This window comes from Triticum aestivum, chromosome 5A (genome assembly GCF_018294505.1).
Source record: "Triticum aestivum cultivar Chinese Spring chromosome 5A, IWGSC CS RefSeq v2.1, whole genome shotgun sequence".
Lineage (NCBI taxonomy): Eukaryota > Viridiplantae > Streptophyta > Magnoliopsida > Poales > Poaceae > Triticum > Triticum aestivum.
Window position 1 is genome coordinate 484160389 of NC_057806.1, and position 22386 is coordinate 484182774.

Below are 22386 nucleotides of genomic sequence, written 5' to 3' on the forward strand. Positions count from 1 at the left end.
AAATTTCTAATAAATTTCCCCCGACTCGCCCGGTTTGTTTAAGGAGTCCAAGGGAGGGATCGATCTGTTGCTAGCTGCTTACCTATTTCTTCTTAGCCCTAAAAAGACCTATTTCTTCTGGTTCACCCGGTTGGTCATTAGGTCCTTTATCATTTGACAAAGTTGACCATACATAAATGTTGCTTCCCCATTGACACGCTGAGGTAGGCTGTTGCTCGCATGTTAGTAATTCATTATGATTGTCAATATTTTTATTGATCAAAACTTTGGGCGATAATGGCGGATTACGAGATGTGAAGGAATGGAAGGACCAAGGGATCTTGGCTGGCAGGGATGTCGGCCCAGCTATTGTACATCGAGGAGGACCGAAGAAACAAGTAGATGTGGAGATGGAGGCTCGAGAGCAAGATCAGATGCGGAGGAGATGCAAGTGGCGGAGGTGGAGGCGAAGGTGGGAGGGTCTGGGACCTTTTGGATGGCCCAAGAGGAAGAGGAGGAAGAAAGGCTGCGGGAGGAAGAAGAATGAGAAAGAGGGAGCAAGGTAATGAGGATGTTTTACCCCCATTATTCTAACACATATTGTTCGATCTTACCATCACCACTGCCTCCTCCTATCTGTCCATAAGTCTACTCTTTCTTAGGACCACATCGCCGACTACTCTGTCCACCAGTTTCATATTCGGAGACAAATGGGCATGCAAGGATTTGTTTCTCCCGTTGCAACGCACGGATATTTTTGCTAGTATCCACAAAACCAACACAATCATGTCATCATGAGCGGAAACCCACTACTTTACAAAATGTTGCAAAATGCACCGCACTGAGAAATGGCAAAAAAAAAACACTGACAGAGGGAGGTAAGTGGTTTGATGACATCAGGCTGAGTTGGAAGAAAAAATGTCTACGTGGCACTTGATTTGGTCTTCTTCTTCTTCCTCATCACCCTCACTCCTTGGCATTTCATCAAACACCACATGAGCAGCCCCTCCACCTCGGATACCAGCCCCTTGGCGCAACCCGGGACCGGCCCAGCGCGTGGTGTACGCCGGCGCGCGCACGGACGCCCACCCAGCCGCGTCGAGCCGGGCGAGGAAGTCGTGGAGGACGCTTGGCGGAGAGATCTCATGCGCATGTACCGGTGTGTGGCGTACATCCTCGAGTCGCGTCGAGCAGCTGCTCCGGCGCTGGTGGATGAGGCCGGACAGCCCCACCTGCACCCGGCGAAGGCATGCGGGCGCCTTAGCCAGCGCAGACTGGCGGCTGGGTCATGCAGAGTACGGCCGCGTCACCACCGGCAGGACGGGCGGCTCGCGGAGGCCGTCGACGTCGGGGACGGGGCAAAGCACGGGCCGCCGCGGATCCGCGCCTCCCTTGGTCCTCCACGCCCGATAAGAGGAGGGCGCCCATGGTGTTGTCATCGCCGGGCGGGGCGGAGGCGAGCCTGGCCTGCGGGCTTCGGTGGTCCTCCTAGCAGCACGCCGCGCATCACCGGCAGCCCTACAGCACCCTGAACTAGTGAACTCCCGCCTTGAGCAGCGGCTTTTCCATCCTCCCGCCGCCGGCCACCTGCCCCACCATCGCCCTGCAGCTAGCCGCTCTGCACCACCTTCTTCGCCGTTGTCGGAGTTGTGGCTGACGACGATGGCGTAGTCGCCCGAGGCGCGGGCGAGGGCACCGCGGTCGCCGACGTGCTGCTCGACGTCCCAGGCGATGGCGCCCTCAGGCAGCGAGGCGAGCGGGAACACGTTGCCGATGCCGACAACAGCGCGACGGCAGCAGTGGACGGACTGGCCCGTGTACATGCCCTCGGCAGCCACGAAGAGCTCCTTCCGGTGCTTGTAGCGGACGGGTCGCGGAAGTCGACGTGGGCCAGCGGAGCGCCACGGGCCACGGCCGGAGTCGCGCACGATGTCCGCAATCACGCCCTTGAGGTACCCGGCCGTTCCGCTCGCCGTCGCCGTAGTCCAGCGCCCGGAACTGCGTCGGGCCCTTGCGGTGGTGCGTGTGCGACTTGAACACCGAACCCGCGGTCATGGGACGAAAGTGATGGTGAACACTTAGCTTCATGTCAGTGTTTTTTTTGCCAGTGTCAGTCTTCCGTCGCGGTGCATTCTGTCACATTTTGTAAAGTGATGGTTTTCCTTAATTATGACACCAAGGATAGAAATCTGGCTTCTGTGTTGCTGCCTCTCATGCAACCCACTCCTGATGATGCTACTTTGAGAATATATAATTTTGTTGGGCCCTGAATTTATGTAACACATCTTATGTATGAACAAGGTTTATGTTCTCGTATTCTTATTTTGTTCGTCATCATTTTTCAATGTTTGGTTGTGGTTATCCAAGATGTCCAGCCTTCTTATATACCACAACGATATGCATTCCTTTGATCGTTTTTCTCTCGTCCCTACCAGCTGGAACCCTAGCCGCCGCCAATAGAGGCCATCTTTCAGCGCAGTCCTCCGTCGACTCCCCTCCGCCGGCGACCTCGGTCGTCGGTGGTGAGGGGGGTCGCCAGATCCACGCGCATTGACCGTTTTTCCTTCCTTGTGGTCTAAGTTTTGAGGTTGTCTATCGTCTTGGCTTCAGCGACGACGATGACGGCTCTGAATAAAGATTCTTCGGATCCTTCTTAATGAAGTCATCGGTCTTATGGTTGGAAAATGATTTGAAAACCAGAATGTTCAAGGGGCAATTTGGTTGACGTCCTGGTTCTGACGCGCCTGGCCTGCAGCCTGTCTGAAAATTTCTGGAGGGTGTTTGGTTGCTATCCACAGGAGCCCAAGCTAGCCTGGCCTGCAACTCTGACATCATGTTTAGCCTGGCTCGTAACTCAGCCATCTTGCTTAGCCTGAGTCAGGCATGAGAAATAGGTGGCCTGGGCATATGCCTGGTGGCTAATCTTGCTCTAGTCTGCTACCTTTTTCAGTGGGCCAGGTCTCAAGTGAATACTCTATTCCAATAAGCCTTTTCAGGCCAGGCATGCATCCAAACACGTTATGCCTGACCAGACACATATTTTCTAATTCTCAGGCTGTGGCCAGGCATCGCTTTTTGTAAGGCATGGGAGCCAGGGTGCTAACCAAACAGCCCTCAAGTAAGGATGGCGTGGTGACGGTGACATCTTTGTGATGGACCTATGTCCTCGGGCTTTACCGTTGCGGCGGTGTTTGCTTCAGCATCGGCACGAAGCTTTAAAGGTAGTCCAGGAGCATATGCAGATTGTGGTATGCATCGACTACATCCGGAAGACGAAACATGTGTTGGTTTCGTGGTTCGTGGATGGCAGATATGGTTTCCTATTTCGGCGTTTTAGTCATGGTGGGGTGTCAGATTTGAAGTTTGATGGCGTGTCCGGGGTGTTCCCAGTCTGATTCGTTCAACGGCAATGGCTTCATTTTTGGTTAGCCACCTTGGAGGTCCGTAAATTTGCATATCAGCGATGGAGCCGCGTCGAGATTGGGTGAGGAAGTGATCCATCATTCTTTTCTTCAATGGTTGTTGTGGTGATGCCAGAGGCAGGTGATGAGCGTTGGTGTACCTCAGAGATGTACTGCTATCTTTTTAATTTTGTCATGTCGGTCCTTACGTGACTTGTACTTTATTCTTTATGATATGTATGAATGAGACACGGTCAGCGTACTTTGTTTTCTTCATTGTTCGCACATGTGTCGTTACCTAAGAGCATCTCCAGCCGCGCCCCCAACAGCCCCCCCCCCCCCTCCCCCTCTCTCCAGACGATTTTTCAATGCCGGCACCCAAAAATCAGCCCAGTCGCGTCCCCGGAAAGACGTTTTTCGCCGGTTTAGGCCGAAACTGGTGCCGGTGGACCCAGGCCGAACCCGGCACGTTGGGGACGCCCGGGGGCGCCGGGGCGAGTGATTTTGACGCAAAAGAGTTGCGGGCCTGCCGAGTCAGCGACACTCGCCTCGTCGTCCTCAGAACGCCTCGGTTTCCCGCGAGAAATCAATGGCAAAGTTGCCGCCGGTCAGCCTTCCATTGATTCACGTGCGGCGCGGCGACGCCCCCCTCCCGCCACGCGTACACACGGCGGCTAGCTATAAAAGCAACGCCTCCTCCTCGCCTCTGGCCACACCCGCCCACACCCGCCGCCGAGCTCTGCCTCGCTTCCCGTGCGCAGCCACCGCCGACGTTCCTTCCCTCTCTCCCCAAGCCCATCCATGATGATGGCCGAGCGGTTCCCCGACGATGGGGTTGCAACCAACGGCGTCGGCCTCCGCTCACTGCACGAGTGGAGGCGTATCTGTTCTTCGAGGCGAACATCCCGATGTCACCGGACATGCGCGCAGGGCCGACGGGATGGAGGCTCAGCGCCGGTGGCGCCCCCATTCGCCCGGTGCCCGACGTCGACGTGCGCCCCGACCTCTTCGTCACCGAGGTCGACCGCGTGCAGGCGTCGCTGACGAAGAAGCAGCGCGCCCTCTTGCAGTACGTCGCCGACAACCACGAGTCATGGGCAACGTACTTCCAACACCGGCAGACGCAACGGCTGGCATCCACCAACGAGGCGCTAGTGGTGGGGGGCGTCATGAACAACGACGGTGCCGCCTATGGTGGGGCGCCCCCGGCCGCACGCTCCACGAGGTTCTCCAGTACCACAAGGGCGGCAACAACCCGCCGCTGGCAATACCTTGCCGCGGCCGCCGCCCGGGTCCCCCGCCAGAGCACCGGGCAATGAATGCCCAGGAGGTTCGGCTCCTCGTCTTCCTCCCACTCCTCCTCCCGCTCCTCTTCCCACTCCTCCGGCTCGCCGGCGGTGTTCGGCGTCAAGGCCGAGCCCACAGCGGAGACGCCGCTCGGCCGACGCACTGGCAGCACCGACATCGTCATCAACGAGGGCAGCAAGCACGCCTCCTCCTCGGCTCCTCCCCGCTACGTCAAACCAAAGACGGACCTATACAGACGATATACGTACGTGCCCATCAGATTACAGTGTTTTAACCCAAGATGCTCACGTTGCTGCTTCGTGCGCCCTGCTTCAGAGCGAAGGCGCCAGGACTAACAGTGTCCCAGCCAGAAAATGATGCGGCTCAAATGTGAATATGAATACCACCCCAAGCTCCCACGTGATATCCATTCCATCTTTTAATCCCGTCTATGTACAAATATTTACAGCGCCAGAATCAACTTGCACTTCTAAAGCAAGTATCTTCATCACTTCTTCCACCAAATGGACGGTCCTACCTTTTGTACTCCAAATGTCTGGTCAGGGGGAAATCTCCAAAATACCTACCTACGTCACAAGAACTTGTCTCACAAAATCAGTCGACGTGTCAGCTTTAGTAACTAACAATTCAAGCACCGCTACGGGCCTTGGCTGCACACCTCAAGGCAGCCACAGTATTCCGTGATCAGCGCATCATCATGCTAAAAGCTGCTAAGGATCATCCACTACCACCTGCACGGATAACAATATTATTAGCTTCAGGTGAATGGTCGGCATAAACATATGTAGTAAATGAGGATGCCAATATACACATTAGAGATGAATAAACAAAACAGAAGTAAACATGATGGGAGTGCTAGTATGTTTATGGACAGATCTTCCAAGACTCGCAAGCAAAAAAAAAAAAAAAAAAAACAGCTCTGCATTTTGTTTCAGGAAGACAGAAGGTAGTATGATGAACTTGCCTTTGCTACATGGTCTCATTTTTGTTTCTTCTTAGGCTTCTTTGATGATATAAGAGCTGAGGAAAGTAAAGATTCAACGTCCTCCCTTTGACGCTTTCTCGCTGCAATTTGGTCCTTTTGACTAGTTACAGTTTGCTTAGCAGCTTGGCTTGTCGTGAGGTCCCGTATATGGCTACTTGTTCCATCAAAATGTGATGAAACTGATGGATCCACCTGATTCGAGTTCCCAGATCTTGGTTGTTCAGTAAACTTTCTTGCCCCCTTGACCTTATTTTTCTTCATATCAGGGATTGTTGGTGGACCAATACCACTGTTCCTATTTGCTAATTCCAAAACTGCGTCATGTTTAAGCAAGGAACCCTCTTTGTTTGAATTACTGAACCTTGGTGTTTCAGAAAACTTCCTTGCTCCTTTAGCCTTTTGTATCAAATTCTGCATTTCACGGTGTTGTGCTGATGAAGAACCATCATCCTGCTTGGCCACTGATTTTACAACAGAATCATGTTTTGACGAACCCTTGATGGTTCCCATATCATTGTTTTGGCTGGCAGCCTTTTTGTCGTTATTATGTAATCTCACCTTGGGATTCTCAGATGGACCATGCTTAAATAAGGCCTTATCAGTTTCCATATCAGCATTCTCGCTAACAGGCCTATTCAATTCCCTTTGCCTTCGGACACGAGAGCCATCATGGGGATCCCCTGTTGCCAACCTTTTAGCAAGCTCCAGCTGATTTACATTCTGCACAGACTTCTTTTCTGCCCCTTGCTTTCTTATCACCGAATCCTGATCAATATCTTGTTTCAATGAGCCCTTGGTAGCTCTCATATCATCATTCTGCGTTGTCGCTTCATTTTCTTGACTGAATTTTCTCAAGGTGGAGCCTTCAGTTTTACGAGTCTTTTGATCCCAGTGTGATGCTTGTTTTGCCTGATCCTCACGTAAACTTTTACCTTTCTTTTCTGTAGCACTGTCAGCATGTCTCACATGTTCTTTATGGAGTTGTGCATCGACTGTCCGCGAGTTTGTCATATCAGCCTTTTCATTTCCCTTCTGCTGCTTAAGGTGACTATGGGTAGTACCATGAACATTTTGAAAGATCAGACTATAGGGCTTCTGAACTGAGATGAGCATATTACGTTCTTTAGCATTCTGTAATAAGGAAGCCCAGTGTGAATTGGTCTGCAATGTTCTTGCATTACCAACTATCCATAGAGAAAACCTGGCGCGTGTTAGCGCAACATTCATACGCCTAACATCTGCAACAAACCCAATGCTACGTGCTTCACCAGTGTGATGCCTGTCACCTGAAGAGTTGGAGGCTCTAACAGTTGACAACACCAAGATGTCAACTTCCCGACCTTGAAATCCATCCACAGTATTGATTTCCATCTCAGCAACAATCTCAGGCCCAAAAAAAGAAGTGAACCTTGAACGCAGCAAGGAGAGTTGACTCCTGTACGGAGTTATGATCCCTATCTTTCTACAGGAGAAATCTGCTGGATATCTGTTCACAAAGCAAGTATAGAACCTCAGTTACCTGTAAAATAAGACCCCCTCCAGTAGGCAGTGAAACTGTGAAAGCAAAGACAATACTCTTACCTGTTCTTTAAAAATGACAGTATTTCAAGTGCTGCATCAGCTTCAAATTGATTAGAGAGTGATTGTGCAGCAGCACTTGTTCCAGCACGCTCACGACCATCGGCAATATCAAAGAACATGTATGGACCAAGACAACTGTGATCATGGAAAGGAGCTGATTTCTCAGCCTTCTGAGCACCATCCAGCAGTTTGTTTTCATAGAAATGCAACGACGGGAATCTGCTAATGTCAGGATGCATTCGGTACTGCAGACAATACAAAATAATTGAGGAGAAATTAGCATACGGCCTGCAGTCGATAGCTCTTCTCAGTTCTCACATACAAATTTAGTAATCCATTAAGAATTGCATACTCAAACAAGACACAGGAACTATGTATGGGCAATATTCATAACTTAAGAAAAACCTGCAGAGCATGTTACTTGTAATCATGTTAATGAGCTTGCTATTGTTTTCACATAAAATTGTACTATAAGGTTGCTCATCATTGGAATAAGACCATTTTTAGGACATAAAACTAAAAAAGATATGCCACACAGAAAACTAAAATCCAAGAATTACAACATAGTTTGGCATGCTCTTTAATAACATTCAGGAAAGTAGTTAATAGCCTACTTAGTGCCAATGAGGCAAAATGCTGAAGGTATGAATCTCAAGAACAGAAGGACTCCTGAAAATCAACCATTTTAGTGATCCCAACATAGTAGATAAGATCTCTAAAAGGATTATAACTGATTTTTAGCGGTCTTTCACTCCACTGAGAAGTTTACAGAGAAAGCATATGCAAGAGTTATGACTAACCTGTTTAGTGAGCATAATAACTGGATAACCAGCTCTTTGTAGGCGTTCAAACATGCTGCACTCATAGAGAAACTTGCTAGCCAATCCAGACATCACGGTAGCAGGTAGCTGCTTCGGATCACCAACCTTCAAAAGAGACATTACTAAGTAAGAGATAGCACTGTGATGTTGCTTCAAGGTGTAGCTAAAAAATATTGTATAATCAGAAATATCTTAAAAGAGAGCATGCTACCATTATGCACTTAGTTCCTTTCGACTTGAGTAGCTGAAGTGGAATCAAAGTTGCAGGCTCAAGAGCCTAAATATGAGTAAACCAAAAGAAGCTTAGTGTTTAGCATATAATAAATATTAAATATAAAGCTAGCTTGATTTGAAAGAGGACAGTTAGTATTGAGAGTCTGAGACCCCACCTGTGCAGCTTCATCGATAACAACAACATCAAACAAAGCTTGCTCAGAGAAATTCCCATATTTCTTAGCTGAAGCAGTTTCCGAGCAAACTCCGTAAATATCACCTCCACACCCACTGAGCGTTGTCACAACAATCTCTGCTTCTCCGAGAATTGACTTCCTTACCTTGTGCTTAAGAGACTTGTTTTCATCAGCTATTTTCTTTTCACGTGCATGAGCAGTGGCAAGTTCTGAAGAAACTGCCCTTTTCTGTGTATATAAAATATTGAGCTTTGCACCAATTGCTTCATCAGAAACTTCATCCATCTCATCTTCATCGGGCACAGAAGATCCAGTTTCTGTCTTATCACCCTCCACTAGTTTTCGCCGTGACTCATAATATCTAATTCTGTCTACAACCTTCTCCAACCTAGCCCTAAGTGAACCGGAGGATTCGCCATCGGATGAAATTTTGGATTCATCATTAATCTTCAACTCGTCTGACAACCTTTGTTCAACAAGTGTGTCAATAAAGAAAGGGATTGAATTAGGATGAACTGTCTTTGCATTACCAACCCTCACTATATAAGGTCTATACAGCTTTCCTTCAGTATCATACAATCCTTTACTGAGTCTTGACACAAGTTCATCAACTGCCGCATTTGACTGCGCACATATTAGAGCCCTTCCTCTTGAAAGGATGCCTTTTGAAAGCCGTTCTGTCCTCGGGTTTTCTCTCTGGGAATCCTTTATCTGTTGTTTAGCCAGGGCTGCATCCTGCCAAGCTCTAGCTACAGCAGCAGTTTGACTAATCTTTGTTCTTGGCTTGGTAAATTCAGCACTAGCCAGGGATTCATTTCTTGGTAAATTGTAAGAGTTGTCGGCATGTAAAGAAAGCAATGCACTCACGATCGCAACAATAGTTTTTGTTTTACCTGTACCTGCAGGAAACACAAGCATAAAAGATTACCTTTTCTGGTGGCTGGACTTACTAAAAATTGTGAATAGGGATCAAAACGACAAACCTGGAGGGCCCTGAATAAGAGACAGATCACATTTTGTTTTCGAGCTTGCTGACCCAATGGCAATACTAACAGCTTGGAGCTGGCTGTCATTGTATGAAGACTTCAATACTTTCCGCAGAGGGCGTGCAAGTTTATCAAGATACACTTTAAAAGATTCATGATTGGTTGCAGTACATGAAACAGGATTCAGGATTACTGGAAGCACTGGGATGTCATTTAATGATGAGAGAGCACTGAATTCTCGGAGTTGAGGAGTCATGCTCAAAACCCGATTCAAGAACCATTTACTTCTTTCAACAAGAAGCCGTTTCACTTTATTTAAACGTGGAATCTCATTCGAGAGGTAGAACTTTATTACAATAATTAAAGCCTTATTTTTGTCACTCTCACGCCGATCCACCTAGAGAACAGTAAATACGTTAGGAAAGACATACAGAATTAGGTTATTAAAACATTGAACTTTTGTGCGCAACAGTAATACCTTTCCAAGCACATGGACTTGCTGTCCAGAGCTTTTCAGTGGATCCTTGGTAAGCAGTATTAGATCATTCTCTATACACCCTTTAGATTTGACACACACTGTGTTCTCAGCACGCCCACGAACAACAAGAAACTCATCAACTCTTTCAACTGAGAGTATAGATATAGAGCCGCACATCATATCTTCAGGAGGGGTTTCAACATAAGCATTCTGCAACTGAGCTTTGAACTCTTCTATAACAAGTGGCTGGAAGATATCAATGTATTGAGCTTGTGAATCAAAGCAGACAGGAATTTGTTTTAAAGCAGGTTTCTTTACTGTCTCGGAAGAAGATAGCCCAACAATAGCAAAGTAATCCATTTCCAATATATTCTTAAACCAACTGTCCAGCTTAGGAGGACTAAAACGTCGGAAACTGGTATCCAGTCTGCCAGAAGACTGTCTCCTTTCAGAAGGCAACTGAAGTTGAACTATTTGCCTTTTAGGAATTAATATGGCAGACTTTGTTACACGAATTTGTGGTCTTCTGTAATTATCAAGTGCATGCTCTAAGGGATCATCTTCATCATCAGATATATTTCTGAAAATTGACTTAAATTTGCATACATCCGATGACAAATTTGGACGGGATGGTTGAGTAGTGGCGCTAACAGATGATTTAACCTTGTTTGGTAAATGGGAAGTACTATTTTTATTGGCTGGAACACTTGGCATTTTTGTTCCACCTAATCCTTTTGAGGCAGCACGTGTGCCTCTACTCTCCGTCGATACAGGTCTTGAAGAGGCACTAATATCACTATGTGTCTGCTGTTTTAAGGACACATGTTTATCTTCAACTGGCATTGTTTGTACAGAGGGATTTTTTAACAGATCTGAAGCAGTAAATCCGTCATTCTCCTTCACTGAAGACAAAACCTCCTCACCAATGACATCATCTGTAGGCAAATTTTCTTCACTGTCTGAAAGAAGAATTATGTGTTCGGTGTCTGACGCGTGAGAGGGCTTCATGGTCTCAAGATTGTCCCGACCAGTATGCCTCTCCTGATCTGTGTGCCTAATCAGAGAAGGGATGGTTTCAACTGATTTTGTGGGCACCTTCTTGAACACCGCAAGATTAAGATTAGAAATTCTCCCTTTAAGTGCATCCATATCAATTACATCTGAAAGGAAGATAAAAGTAATTACCAAACATTTGGTGAAACTTCTAAAAGTCCAGAATTCAATTTAAAAACATGAAGTTCTAACCGTGTGAAATGGTATCACCAAGATCTTCAATGGAGCGTTGAATGGTGTCACCATGTGAACCCTTTAATATTTTAAATAAAGATAGCATGCACTGTTTCCAGTGTCTGCTGATCACAAGCAGAGATGATTTCCCCCAGTTAATCAAGTGAAAAAGCCATGTCATATCACTAGGGTCTGGAACCATTGTCGTCATACTGAATGGCTCAGCACAATATGAGTTGACTCTGTTGTAGACTAGGGGAAGCAACTCAAGCACTCGAACACATGATATCTGAAACAAAACTGAAGATATGAAGAGGCAACAAAAAAGGATACACCTACTGATGTTACAAGATATTACGGCCGTACATATGTACCTGACATTGTTTGGTATTTATTAGCTCGTCTCCCTTTATCAGGCACGCGGAAATTAAAGGCCAGAGAGTTGCTGAAAGCAAAGTGCTGAACTTCTCCCAGGAAATAATATCTACAGCATGTTCTGGTGGGGTAATTGGTACATTTGAAAATGGTTGACGCAAGAAACCACCTTCAGAAGGTTTTGTTGGCTGTGGAATTGAAGGCTGTTGAGCAATGTCCTCCTTGACTAATTTGCATATGACAAAAAACAAGTGATGAAGACTATGAAAATCTGCCAAAAGTGACTGCCTTTCCACCTGGAATTCCAAAGAAGGAATTATCATGATTATTTTCAGCTTCAACAGAAAACACCGACAGAATGGGGTAAAAAGCAAGGGATAAGTTAGCATGTTCCCTCAATCCCCAAAACTGAACAATGCTATATTCCTTCATAACTTGGAAACAATCAAGACACTTTGAAACATTAAGTAAATCTTAGCATGTGGTTCAAGTCAAGGTTCGGTTTCCTGCCACAGCATTAACCGGTGCCCTACACTTCTCAAACACGCACACAAATTGTGTCATTTTGTATTAGAAGAAAATGTCAAGATGATGCCAGATTTCTTATACCGGACTTCAAATGTTTTATACCATGCATCCAGTCTTAAAGTTAATTTAAAATTCATATATGAACCTCTATATTTCAAAACTCAAATAGTCTGGAACTGTCCACAACTCCACATCCCCTCCCTCTTCCTCTTTTTAGAACATATATGTGATACCCTCATTTTTTTGTCCAGCAAGAAATGCTCACCATGTTCTGCAAACAAGTATAAGAGATACTAGAATACAGGTTAAGGAATGTATTGCTGCGCGGCATTTAGTTCCACAACCACACTCGGTTCAAAAAAAAAAAGTTCCACAGCCACACCATGTCATCTATTTGTTGTGTCGCAAGACTTTGTTCCTGTTGATGGTTGCGATTTGGATGTTTGCATCCGAAGTTGGCTGTTGTTTTGACTTCTCACAACCATGACAAGTTGGAACACAAAAACTAGTTGCCAGTTTGAGTTTTCAGAGAGATCTGTATCAGCATCTAATGACATCTGTTCCTGAATGACTTAATCATTCTATTCAAGTTAGCAATGTTATGTGGGCCAGCCCATCAAAATGGAGTATTGTGCCTTAAATTAGGGTCCTAGTTGATTAAGCAAGTTTGATAGCAAAGAGTTGAATCAGTTTAGAGATGGTATTAGAGTTTGAAGACTTACCAGCTTGACGATCAAGTCTGGTCTACTATATAAAGGGAACGACCCCTCTCAATAAAGCAGAGAAGAATATTGTCGTTTACTTCTATCTACTTTACAGTAATTAGGGAGTAATTAGGGCTACTCAGCAGTAGATCCTACCAGCAAGATCTGTGTACAGATATTTCGAGTTGTTTACAAGGTTTTTTAGATCATATGCAGTTATGCGCTGGTTTATAGTCGATAATCAGATAACTACTGCCTGGTAACTCATACGGAGTACTACTCAATTCAACTTTGGAATTTGATCCATTGCTACAGAAGCCAGAACCAGCTTGGAAGCAACCAGGTGAAATATGAAACCTCAGTTTATGCTCCAATTACAAACTAGTTCCAATGACTAAAAAATAATATACAGTCAAACATTACCAGCTGCACTGCATATCTTAGACCCACGAAAACAGCAGACAGTGAAGATGCACTTGAGCACAGAAATTGAAGCCCAGGAGTCAAACCCCGTGCTTGGGATACATGTTCCATGACAGCCCTCCCTGCTTGCCGCACATTCTGCATCAAGTACACTACTGAGTAATACACTACTGCTAAATACTTATATGTACCAGGGATAGTATGGAAGACAATGGTAATGCTCTTACATCATTGGGATCAACTAGTGCCAAAATCAAGCTTTCCGCCATCATTGGTTCCCATGTCCATTGCTTTTGAAGCCCACATTGCTCAATTTGCATGATGACACGGATTGCAAATCTAAAAGATATTAATATCATGTAAGTATGATATACCAGGGAAATTTAGGGCTTAAGGTTTACAATCAGTAAAAGATATGACATGGCAAGATCTTGATATAATTCAGGAACACAAACTCAGATCACAAGGGATGAAACAGCGGTCAACAAAATGGAGCCAACCTTTTAAATATTCTCAATAACAGGGTACCAAATTTTGACACCTTGAGAGTATTGATGCAATCCTTCCCACCTCCACCATCATCAGCACCATTTGGAACTTGCCATGAAAATGTTGACGAGACTTCTCCAGCATGTGACGATAACCAATCATTTACAGGCACTGACAAGTCCATAGCTAACCCAGGCTCCAAAATAGAAATATGAGATAGAGCCCAAAACACTGCTTTCGAAAAAGCCATAGGCAGTTTAGAGGGTTCCAACTGAACCATTACCAGATACCATAACAAAGGGACACATGTCCAATCCTTGCATCCCCTAAATGTCAACTTGTTCAGAGCTCTGAAATCACTCCAACAGCTGTACTCCTTTTCCGCGGTATCATCGGCAAAAGGCAATTCATCCTCGTCCTCGACAAACATGACAGAGTTGCTTGAATCACCCTTTGTGGCAGACTCATACTTCAGTTTAAAGGAAATCAAGGCAGAAGCATCAGAAACTATGAGAATATTGATGAGATCAAACGCAGGTTGACGCAGAGAACTATGCAAGGATGTATCATTTAACGAGCATATCAAAGATGGTCCCCTGTTTCACAAAATCAAGGTCAGTGGATGCCAGGCGACAAACAGAAAGACTAAGCTGGCCTTAAAATAGGTATAAAGAGTAGAATGCCAGAAACAGTGTGCTAGAAATAAGTTAGTGATCTTCTCAAATTTAATCAGGGAGCAATGACATTGGGGAAATGCATGTATCAAACAGCAATTTTTAAACAGTAAGTAAAAAACTAAGGCTCTGCATTCTGCTAATATGTTAAAACGTCATGTCCAACAGTTTGTTATGTCTAAGGCTAATTAGAGAAGACATTTAACATACTTGAATAACATTTTTCAGATTGGTAGGAATTGCCAGCATGATTGCTGTCTACAACTATTAGTTAATAATCCCTCGATGCGTATTGTTGGCAGCAGTACGCTCACCATCAGGCAACATAGCTTGTTGGGTCTGGCAGGAACATTTTAGATAAGTTTTGGGTATGGATGGTTTGACAATTGAGACAAATAGTAGTGATCTTTTAGAACATGTAGTAAAACTGCTTTTAGTCCGTAACAAGTACCAATGTGTGGGCAATGTGCTATTTATTTGAGATTACACAGACCGCAGATGGAGAGATTTTAGAAGCTTGATTGTCATCAGTAAGTGATATGTTGGAAACCAGGGCTAGCTATAATACAACAATATAATACTCGCACAGCAGAAACATAATCAACAGCACAAGAATTCTACGAACCACCGGTGTATGGCATAAAAAGGCTTCAACGAACTATTAGATTGTGTCACACCCTCTACACTCACAATAAGTGACCTAATAGATTGTGTCAAAGTCTCAAAGATAAGTACTGTTTGGTCATTACCACATATGGGCACATTCCGAGGCTGGGCAAGGAGGGTTCATTGTGTAGCCTCTTTGCACAATAAGAAGAGCAATCTGGAAGGAAATAGGTAAAAGGTATCAATAGCATCAGGTAATAATCATATATAATATATGCACTACCAGTAACCAAAATTACGTCCAATCAATAAAGTTTGAACTGTTAAGAAATGCATTTGCTAGCTAGATCTATATCATTCCGTGCGGCTATTGATCATACTTTCATACTATAAGGGTAATATTACATCAAACAATGTAGCAGCATGGCATCACCATTTCTTAGAATCCCACAAGTATGTGAGCAGCTGTAAATGCATAGCATAAAAGCTTTGTGCCTATTCTGACATGAATCTACATTGTTTCTATTATGATTTCATCAGACATGCCACTTTCAAAATTAATGGTCTAGGCACTGAAAACAGGACTTTCTTGCATATTGGAATGTATAGCTGGTATATAAAACATTTCAAATTTGGTGCATAAATTTGTATGAATATATCATGCAAAAGAAGGTTAGTTTTATTATGGAATTTCCAGAAACAGACAGTTCATGTACACAATATCTATACAATGTAATCTCACCAAAGCACAACTAAGAAGCACTACATCAATACAATAAACAGTTAACTAGCCAACATAGGTGGCATAGCCTGCACATATTTGAAAAGGACTTGAATGACGCACAAGAAATTGTAGAGCTAGTCTTTTTGAGGGAAAAACTGTAGAGAAGGCCCCGATAGTGTAATGTAAAGCACTCACACATCCTAAGGTTTAAGTTTGACCGAGAACTGGACCAACATAATGTGAATTATGCAACACAAAGGTGATATCATCAGAACATGCTTCGGAATATAAGTCTAATAATATGATTTGTGCCGCATAAGACATAACCCACATTTCATCGGTGTGATTCTCCGTGAAACTTGAATCCTAGACGTGTGTGTGCCTCATATTTTTGAAATAGAGGGGGTGATATTATAAAAAGAAGACTATATATACAAGGCAAAGGGGATGTGGAGGAAGTGACGAGCAAGGCTGGGACTGAACTATGAAACAGCAGAAGAATCAGTAAAGCCCTTGAGGAGGGTTGTAGACCCCCTTGACTATAAGAGATTGAATACGAAACTCTTTTCTGGCAGGTGCGACAAAGATATAACACTAGGGGGAATATTGTCAGAGATGCACTCCTTTGCTTCCAAATACGCAAGAGGCTCATCAAGGAACCTAGTTCCATGGAAACCAGAGTTTCCATGTCTACTAAGACATTTCGTAGATCATTCCTCGGTCCCCACTAAATGGCAATCTGATTCCAGCAATTGTAGAACTACTCGAAATGGTTCATAGCCAGTATTCTAAGAAAACATGTCCTAACTGGTTCATGTGGATTAGACGAATAGTTATTTCTATGGTGGATGGATAGTGGTTACTGATCCCATAAAAAATATAATAAAAGGCTCCAAAGACACTTCTATTGATCCTTTTGACCACCCACTTCATCACCAGATGCAGTGAATTCCATGATACCACACTCGGCAGAGTTACAAATATGATCGACTGTAAAAGTATTGAGGTAGATCATACTTCATTTGTTCCAAAATCACTCACTCGTTTAGGTCTTTCAAAATACAACAGTCCACCACACGACGTTGGTGTGAAATATATTCTCGGCCATCAATCAAACACAGTTCGTCTAATGTGCTAATGTTGTTGCTCCTTTATTGCCTCCCCTTTATCTAGCCGTTAGTTATATTATTTGCAGATTAGAACTATAATTTTAAACCCAGAGCGATATTCAAATAGTCCAAAGTCTCAAACAAGCTATTGATAGCAAGAAAAATAATGAGGCAATACAAGAACATAAGTTTCTGCGAGCATTTGCAGTGAATTTTTAAGAACTAAAGAAGTAAAGAGCCATCAAAAGAAGTTAACCTTAGTAGCATTTTTTCTCATCAGTGCACTGAAATTACTACTCCGAGTTACTTGATGAAGAAGAAAATACAAAATATTCCTCCGTTGCTTCTCATGTTCGCCATCTTGTAGAGCTTCAAGGGACTGCATAATGCACAAAGGAATTAACTTATCATAATTCATCAAGATGTGGAAGATAAGAGAGTCACTTCATAACGAAAGAGCAACAGACATGCCTGAAGAAACGGGATGAAAAGATCGAATATTTCTTTGTGACTTTTCTCATCTCGAGTGTGAAAACACTGACCCAATAATGTGTTCCGAATAACACTAGGTGATAGCGTTGTTCTCAACCAAAGTTTGCAGCCTAAAACAAAGGTGTGTAGTTATGCAAAGGTGCAGGCTTAGCATACTCATAGGCCATCAGGAACTCAATAACTACACTTACCAAGCATTTCAAATGATGCTTTGAGGCAACTAACAGCACATGATAAATCGAATCCGTCATCACTGACATGGTTAAGTACAATATTCAGGAAGATAGGGTATTTCTCCAAGATTCCATCTTCAAAAGCAGGTGCCTCGAGAAATCCAAGGCTGCAGACATACTCAATATATTAACAGACGCAATATCTATTATATATGAAAACATAACTAGTCATGCAATTCATGTGTTAAACTTACATACAGTGATTTAAATCCAAGCCAAACATCAGCCCTTTGGAGCTGCACCCTGGGCCTTGAAAATTCTGGAGTAGATGGAAGAACTTCAGCATCCAAGAAATTGATGTACTTTTGCAGTAAGGGTTGCAGCGGTTCCAGGTCAACCGCTTTCCTGCAAATGATTGATAAAGCAATTACAGACAGTATATGTTATTATTTATTAAAATTAGACAGTGTTATGCCAAACCCAAAATGCTTATCCTGAAAGGATAGTTTTAGCACTTGATCAAAGTCAACTACTCATGTTGATTTAAACAGGTGAGATTTCACCAAATTTAAGACTCTTTATTAGATTAATAGAATTAATGTTCTAGGCTGTTGAAGGTTGTGTAAAAGACAAGAAAGTCATACAGAAAAGTATGCTTTTGAAGGAAATATAACCAGATAGGAAAGAAGCACTTCGATATTGGAGAATAGAAGACAAGCCAAAATCAAATGATATCATCTAATACTTCCTCCGTTCCCAATATAGTTTGTATATCAGCATTAATAATACCGAATAAATACAATATAAAAATATGTTTCATGGTCTATCTAATGATACATCTATACGCACTATATTTTGGAACGGAGGGAGTACATTATATTTGTGAATTTGGTCTTGGCAACATGTCCTGAAAGAAAAATTGGTAGCACTACCACCTATCTTAATTATTGTGAGGCGCTAAAAATAACCAATACATGAAAGGAGATTAGTTTCCTTAACCTTAGTTTTTGTTGTTAGCCCGTTACCTACCCAGCACTGTCTAATTAGAAATTCAATTTTAAACAGTACAGAGAAGATATGTACAAAATGCACTTTCCACAAGATACTCACCTTAATAAGAACAATACATAGATTTGGCATGTTGTCATATTTCATTTAGGGCTGGTACCTCTCAAGGGCTTGAGAAGTACAGACTAACATGGATTTCAAGACTGCAAGTGTAAGGTTTATTAACAACTATGACCAAACCAAAAACAGGATCATCAACCACATGCTTGATAGCTCCGGGCACAGTTTATTACTTTTGCCTAGTTAAAGCCTACATTGCACAACAACTTCCGTGAATCAAAACGAATATGAAAATGACAGGTACGTCACCTTAATTTACCCATGGATCGGGATAAGCGAAGACCAATAGCCCGAGCTTTACCACTTTTGAAGAAAAGTAATGCGTAAACACCCTACATTGTAAGTTTAACCATGGTGTGAGAAACTATATTTTAAGCAATAAGCAAAAAAAATTGGTGACGAGCAGAATATTGGACTACTTGATTGTTTGAAACGACTGAGTGAGACATTACTTGTAGTGTTATGAGCATACATCAATGGAAAGAAGCAACTTACAGGATATTGCTGATTAGTTGAAAGGCTCACTTCATATGATTCATCAATTGTTTCAATGAACTTCTGGAACTGATTAGCCAGTGATTGGTCATCTAATAGAACAGGATACATCAAAACCTGTAATAAATAGATTAAAACAGCACTTTATCATGATCACCATGAAACTTAAGACTGAAAACTTTGTGACTGTTTACACAAAGAGATATGATAAATCATATACTGATTTTGACCACTTTGCATATCAAAAATCTGCTAATTTGGTAAGTACAGAACTTTCCAAAAAAACTGCACATCGGTGCATAAAAACAGCCCTCTGTATGGCATGCGCTGAGCATTTCATGTAAGGCTCTTTTGATGGGCGTCTTACATATCTCAAAAGCAATTAGGGAGAAAAACAATGCCGAATAAATACTAGCGTGGGTAGATATTCTCCAATAGTGCTGTCACTGGTGTATGGTTACAAAGGCATACTTCATGCTGATATTTGTCAGAAAAATAAGACTGGCAATGAAAGTTTATAGATATGTTTCACAGGGCAATCGGTACTGTTAATGTTGCATAAGAGGAGGGTGGGGGGGGAGTACAACATAAATGGAACATACTTCGAACATTATGCAAACAACTTCTGCACCATGACAGGAAGGGTCATATTCCTTAAGCTGAATCATTGCATTTATCTTTTCTAGGTGCTTCGTAACCCTCTCTTCATCAAGATGCCATAATACTTTCTGGAGGGGGTCAATACTACCTGACCGACATTCAGTATCAAAAGATTCCTGTGCCTGGTGGTGTTCACACACACACTGTGTACAAATGCCCAGTTCTTGAGAAATCCGTGACCATATTGTTCTAACGAGTGAGTTTTCCTGCTCATCAAAGTAACCATGGAACATTTCTAAAAAAGGTCCCATAATATCAGCATATGCTCTTCTTTTGGCAAACTTTCTAGAAAATCAAAACAATGTGAAAACCTGCAGGTGATTCAAAAAATCAAGTTAGGTTTTGTTAGGATCATCAGAGAAATTATCAATTTTATAAAGAGTACCATCAACTAGCTACTAAAATAGATGAGAAACTCTCGACTCCAAAAACAAGGCACATTGCAGGGAAAAGAACAAATTCACCCATTTCCATTATTTTTGGTGTTCCAATGCAAGTCAGTTCCCAGTATAGACCAAATACCAAAACTTTAACCAAAGTAACATGACACAATTTCTTCACAACTGCATAAACTCAAGCCTCTACCACTACTGGCTAGATATTATTTTCTTAATGTACAAAAAAGTAGCAACGGTAGCTTTGTTTTCCTGGAAACACCATTAGAGGAGTACATAAAGAACTCATGGTACGTGGGATGGAGTTGACAAGTTGAATCTAGATCCTTGAATTTGGTATCCAAGAAGTGGTCTATTTTTGGAGTATTCTATCAGTTGATGGCCAGCTATAACATTTCGAATTTCAAATTAATCTCCCTACTACAAGAAATTCTGTAGTCAAACCCAACAAGTCTACATTGTAATCATTCAGTTTTGCATATCAGAAGCGCATGTACAATATATCATTTGGACTCCAAACTTGGTGCCCACAGGACCACTTTTGTGTGCATTGTAAATATGCTGAACAATGTGATTTCCAAACTCTAAAGTTCACAATCCCTATCAACTCAGAATAGTAACTGTAGACTTCCAGAAGCACGAATTCCACGGTATCAATGCTCCTATTCGCGTTGTCAATAAACTCCAAAGTCTGCAGGAGTTCTCACCCCACATCATAGGCGCATAGCTAGCTCTATCTGTGTTACCTATTCCAACCGAGAACCGACCAAACAAATTCAGAGGCTCGCCCTTATGCAGCTAAGCTGCCTAATCCCCATCAGCGCAAGCATTACTACTGCATTGCTCGTCCCAACCGGGCGGTACCCTAAACCTGGGCCGCGACCACTAAACCCGCGGGATTCATTCGTGAAGCGGGGAGCGACTAGGGGCGGAGGGCCGTACCACTGCTCCTTGGCCTGGTTGAGGCGGCGGCGGCGATGGTTGGCCGCGGAAGGGTCGCCGCGGTCGTCGTACGCCTCCTCGTCCTCCTGGATCCCGCGCCACTGGTCGAGCAGCAGGCCCCGCCGCGCCGCCCCCATCGCCGCGTGCGGCGGCGGGACGGCCGGGGGTCTCTTCGTAGGGTTCCGGTGGTGGTGGTGGCGGCGATGCCGCGCGCGCGAGACACGAGACGGAAACGGCGTAGTGGGCTTCGAAGCCGAAATGCGATTAAAAGGAAAAGAAAATCGATTTGTCAGGTGCAGATTTCCTGGAGTTTTCGGTGCTCCGAATTGGGGAATTTTACGTCAGGAGGCGCTGCCGCGCAGGGTCACCCGTGGGGAAATCCCTTGTTGCACTATTACGGCAAACGGCAGCCGCGTCCCGCATGATTGCCCAGCATCTACAACCAAGTTAATTGCATGCAACTATCGCACTTCAGCATATCGTAACGAATTAATACTAGTAGCCATATTTTTTACAAATCAGTATCAACTCTCGGCCTAAGTGTTACAAAATGGTTTGATAGCCGTATAAGCACGTATTGACTGTGTATCTGACTGATCGGCCCCACCTGTCAGGTGACACGCTGGCCAACCCGCGCGCGCTGCTCCGCTGCGTAGGACGAAGCCGGCTCGGTCGTTAACTGGCTGGGCCGGGTCAAACCAAGCCACCCGCCGCACCCTCTCCCTATGTTCGCCGCCTCGCCCTCGTCTCTCCCATTCGTCACCGCTCGCCGTGCAGTCCGCAACCACCGCCGCCGCGCTATGGTGTTTGAGGATGAGAGCAGCTACGACTCCAACCTGCAGTACATCAACTCCTCCAACGACGGCATGTAGTACCAGGTCAGTGGTTGAGCTAGGGTTGGGATTAGGGTTTCTGATTTGGCGTTTTTGGTTTATTTTGCTCCTGTAGATTCCTGTTAGCATTGAAGACCAAGACTACATGGGCATCGAGATAGCACCCAGGATCTTTGCGTGGAGCATCGGCTGCCAGCTAAGCGTCATGTAGCCTTTGAAGGATTTGAGACGGGTAGGAGGTTTCTAGTTTGTGCTCAACCTGTAAGAATTATGCACATATTTTGTTCTTTGTAAAATTGGTAGTAACTTCTGTAGGCATTTGCTTAGTCATTTAGTGTAGCCTTTGGTTAGTCATGTAGTAGTACTGATGATGATCATTGTTTAATCATTTAGTAGTATCGATGCTCACTTGAACAGGTTGTGTAGGCATGTGCTAATGTTTTTTTCTGTGTAGTTAAAT

General features: G+C 44.0%; 2 pseudogenes; both read right to left on the reverse strand.

Moving 5' to 3' along the window:
- Positions 1 to 673: 673 nt before the first annotated feature.
- LOC123107286 (60S ribosomal protein L8-like) lies at positions 674 to 2270 on the reverse strand (annotated as a pseudogene).
- Positions 2271 to 5054: 2784 nt separating this feature from the next.
- On the reverse strand, positions 5055 to 21230 carry LOC123101429 (uncharacterized; annotated as a pseudogene).
- Between the last annotated feature and the right edge of the window lie 1156 nt (positions 21231 to 22386).